Source organism: Penaeus vannamei, chromosome 41, assembly GCF_042767895.1.
Source record: "Penaeus vannamei isolate JL-2024 chromosome 41, ASM4276789v1, whole genome shotgun sequence".
NCBI classification, from domain to species: Eukaryota; Metazoa; Arthropoda; class Malacostraca; order Decapoda; family Penaeidae; genus Penaeus; species Penaeus vannamei.
Genome location: NC_091589.1, coordinates 2,578,261 through 2,583,260, shown reverse-complemented (window position 1 = coordinate 2,583,260; position 5,000 = coordinate 2,578,261). Strand labels below are relative to the sequence as shown.

The window sequence follows — 5,000 nt, the reverse complement described above, 5'->3', positions numbered from 1 at the left end:
AATACTTGACACCAGACTCAGTTGTAGCTGCCCTCAGTTGCAGGTCATAGGTCTCAACAAATGAGTAATTAAGCAATTGCATTGTTTGTTTACTGGAAATGTCCTCGCATGTTGCCCCTACACCTATGGATTGGTTAAATGACTTTTCTGATAATCCAATAAACACTGGCCTTCTATATTAATTAACGACCCCTCAAATTTCCTGCCACGAAAATGACCGCCATCATTTCGGCCAATCACAGGCAAGCTTTTATATTTCCCTCAAGGAATGATGTCGCGATCACGTCAATCAATCAATCAGAGACAAACTTTATGACTGTATGTCTGTAAAGGATCATTTCGAACAAGGGATGGAACTCAACTTGTGCGTTTCCGGTTGAATTTGATGTGGGATGTTTTCGTTTAACTAATTTCCACCTTGATCTTGTGCTGCGGAGGGTCTACAGTCCTGAATTTCCTTATAAACCAAAAGAAAGTAGTTTGTGTAAAACATAATATTATTCTTGCGGAATTTATTTTTTTTTTTTTTTTACATGGTCTCGTTTACATAAATGTTAATTAAACAAAAGGGTGTATGAGGATGCTCGTGTGATTTCTGGGACCTACTTGTGTGTTTACATGGTTGTCATATTTCCTTAGAGGAGGTTCAAATTATTCAACACTTTCACGGGTGCACACGAGTGTTAAACCCGCTCGCACGTTTTTAAAGTCCATGAAAACCGTCCATGTCGGATCGTATAGAGTCCTCTGTATCTAAGACTGATACCGACACGTGGTCCTAATACTTGGTCCTGATACCTGTCCCAGTCGATAATGATCCTCATACTTTTCCCCCGAGTGAAAATGACCCCTGATTATGAAAATAATACCCTATGAAGCTTCTGAGGATAACATGACTAACGGGTGCACGCTTTTAGGGGGTCAGCAAAGAGAGTGCTCTTTGTAAGCTTATGAAAGCGGTGAAAATGTTGAACCATCCCTTGCACAACAGCAACGGTACTCTACCGGTGTGAAAGAGCTGGACTATTTGCATACAGAAAATTCATAATCAAATGGAAAAAAAATAACAGACATACTGATAGTGTGACACCTGAAATACTGTCAATTCAACTAATCATAAGCGTTATTCTGATAGTACAATTTCTTCTCTGAATCAGTTTTATATGATACAAAGAGATTCGTCTTCCAGAAACGCTCTTTTTTATATTTCATAACCTAGACCAGGGCTTGTATTCTCAAAAAAAAATAATAATTTGTTGTTCTTAGCGACTTTTGATTCGCAAACAACACTTGCTTGCTAAAAGAATCGTTTACATCGTTATATCTATTGTCCTAATACAGTTTGGTAAATATCTGAATAACTCCTACTTACGGTATAACGATAATGCTTCATATTTATCACATTTAATGGTAATGGGGCACTCCTGCGGTTGTTGTCATTGCACGATTTGCAAAGATGCGTGTCGCCTTTAATATTTTTTGAACAGAAAATAACGCAAAATGTAGTAAGTGGCTCTAATAACGTTTGATGATAATCAGAAGGGGCCTCCTAAGTTTTACATATAATTTCTAGTACATAATAATCTTAAAGATAAGAACAATTACATTCTAATTATCCGTATCTCGTAATACCATATGAGAGTAGAAAATAACAGCAAAATGTAAGAAACGGCTAATTCAACGTTTGGCAATATAACGAAATGCACTTCCAAATATTCCTTATAGTTTCCAAAGCAGAATTCTCTCTAACACTTATATTCTTGTCCATATCCCATAAGAACAATTCACAGCCTTCATAGCTGATACAATGACAACGGGCGTATGAGTGTCGCCATGCAATTAAATATATGGCATGTGTAATATTACCGACATGATAAAAGTAAGATTTATTGTAGTAATTAGTTTACCGTATTAAGACGAGCTATTATGATCATATGGGCTATAACGGTGTACACGTTCTAACCATAAGCGTTAACTTCATAGACAAAAATCGACTGTTAGACAATTTTTGGGGGGAGTCGTAAACAAAACTGTCCGACTTTTTCTGTCATAGACAAATAGTCTCTAGCCTTCCGTGAGAACCGCCCCGGAGTTTCCAGCATTGATCATGGGGTACACACCGAACCCCTGGGTAGGAAGGTGAATCTGGTAATGGCCCCTAACAGTGATTTTCGGGGAAACACCTTCTTTTCCCAATAGCTTTCGCCGTGATTCGAGTCCGGCAGTGATTCACGCCGCATGCAGAGCTACGACTTCGGCCCCGGTAGCAGGGGAGAGGGTATGGCGAGCATCGGGGAAATTACAGGGTGAAGGCGAAAGACAGAGGTACACAATTCAATAATTTTACAATTGCGATGCACTTTCTTTGTAACGAAAGGGCAGCTTCAACCCTACCGCCTGGTTTGCCAGGATCGAGTCCGGGCATATATGCACATCCACACTATGCAGGAGGCTTCTCCCCCTGAAAATCTGAATCTCGTACATATTTTGATATCTTACCTTAATAAATACTGGATGTCCGGCCTGCAAGTCGTCAGGTTCTCCCCGTCACTGTAGGCGGGAATTCAATGCACTATCCGCCACTTAGTTTCGTTATTTCCATGTTATTTTGCAGACAGAAAGGCTAAACGGTTTTCACACTCACGCACACCCTAGCCGCGATGAAACTGATTCAAATTTCAACCGAATTCCTTCCTGTTGCCACCTGCTTATCCATTATAATTCTTGCTGGTTCTAATAGATTATACGCCAGTGTCTATCATCCCGTTATAACCAGGTAGTTTGTTTTTTTTCCCCCTCTGTGATTTTCGTCGCATACGCCAACCGCTACAAATGCGTTTGATTTTTGCGTCGTTTCCTCGAGTACGCGTTATTTTCTCTCGGGAAAGGCTGGATCAGCAGCAATTCGGAGGTGTCATGGCGTCTGATTCTATTTTTGGAATTTATTTTTTGGGGATTTATTTTGATGACGTCACGAAAGTTACGAATGCTTTGTGAATATGATCGATCATCTTGGTCTCTTCAATTTTCAAAAAAAGGATGGAAAATAATGATTTTAATGGTTATATTTTCATTGAATATTTTCATTGAGTTTTGTATCTCGTCATTTATCTTGGTGTTCGTAAAAGGTCGCAGGAAACTCTTATTTACATGTTTGTAGGTTCTTATTACGGTTAAAATTGCTGTACAACTAGAATTCTGTATAAAATATGTGATTATAGGCTTTGTACATGTAAAATAAAGGTATTAATCAGTATCGTAGTTTCATGTCCGTGAAACACAACGAACACATCAATTTATCACGTTTTACATCTACTCCACTACCCTTATTATTAGTTTGCGAAGGAAATGGTATTAAAGAAAAGGATTTTAGAATGTCATGTCCTATCGAGTGACAAGCCCAGATTCTCCAGTCTCGGTGTTGGGTGTCATTTTTTCAATTACGGGAAGAAACCAAAAACAAACAAAAAAATCACTTTCGTTAGGCTTTCGTTATGGCATTTGTATCACCATATTTGATGCACCTTTTAGGCATATGACCCAATACACATAGGCATTACTATTGAAATCTGTAACAGCAAGGCTCCAATGCTAATTTGATCGTTGTAATGTCTAGTGAGAAGAATATTATGTGTCAGCTGTTCGTCTCTATCATAGGCCTATTAATCATCTGAACAAATTGCGTTGTTATTATTTAATCGTACACACAGGTAGTATATATGGAAAAAAGTTTGAAAGGAAACAAAATGGCCATCGTAGCATGCTTTCTGGCTTTCTATATGGCTCGAACTGCGCTAGTTTAGGAAAATTCTTTATAACAGGGCTCCTTTCTTTTCTTTTTCTTTTTTTTAAGAGCGAAATTTAGAAATTCAGTAGCCTTTGAGTTATGCTGATAATGCTACGAGTTATGCTAATAATGCTACGAGTTATGCTGATAATGCTATAAGTTATGTTAATAATGCTACGAGTTATGCTGATAATGCTACGAGTTATGCTATTAATGCTACGAGTTATGCTAATAATGCTACGAGTTATGCTAATAATGCTACGAGTTATGCTGATAATGCTACGAGTTATGCTGATAATGCTACGAGTTATGCTATTAATGCTACGAGTTATGCTAATAATGCTACGAGTTATGCTAATAATGCTACGAGTTATGCTGATAATGCTACGAGTTATGCTAATAATGCTACGAGTTATGCTGATAATGCTACGAGTTATGCTAATAATGCTACGAGTTATGCTGATAATGCTACGAGTTATGCTGATAATGCTACGAATTATGCTGATAATGCTACGAGTTATGCTGATAATGCTACGAGTTATGCTGATAATGCTACGAGTTATGCTAATAATGCTACGAGTTATGCTGATAATGGTACGAGTTATGCTGATAATGCTACGAGTTATGCTGATAATGCTACGAGTTATGCTGATAATGCTACGAGTTATGCTAATAATGCTACGAGTTATGCTGATAATGCTACGAGTTATGCTGATAATGCTACGAGTTATGCTGATAATGCTACGAGTTATGCTAATAATGCTACGAGTTATGCTGATAATGCTACGAGTTATGCTGATAATGCTACGAGTTATGCTGATAATGCTACGAGTTATGCTGATAATGCTACGAGTTATGCTGATAATGCTACGAGTTATGCTGATAATGCTACGGGTTATGCTGATAATGCTACGAGTTATGCTGATAATGCTACGAGTTATGCTAACATGCTACGAGTTATGCTGATAATGCTACGAGTTATGCTGATAATGCTACGAGTTATGCTAATAATGCTACGAGTTATGCTGATAATGCTACGAGTTATGCTAATAATGCTACGAGTTATGCTGATAATGCTACGAGTTATGCTAATAATGCTACGAGTTATGCTGATAATGCTACGAGTTATGCTAATAATGCTACGAGTTATGCTAACATGCTACGAGTTATGCTGATAATGCTACGAGTTATGCTGATAATGCTACGAGTTATG

At 38.0% G+C, this 5,000-nt stretch overlaps 1 protein-coding gene across 1 annotated transcript in view; it reads left to right on the top strand.

Annotated features, from left to right (window-relative positions):
* Positions 1 to 5,000, top strand: part of HLH4C (Helix loop helix protein 4C) — a 34,675-nt gene that overhangs the window by 7,414 nt on the left and 22,261 nt on the right. The gene's annotated exons all lie outside the window — the stretch shown is intronic.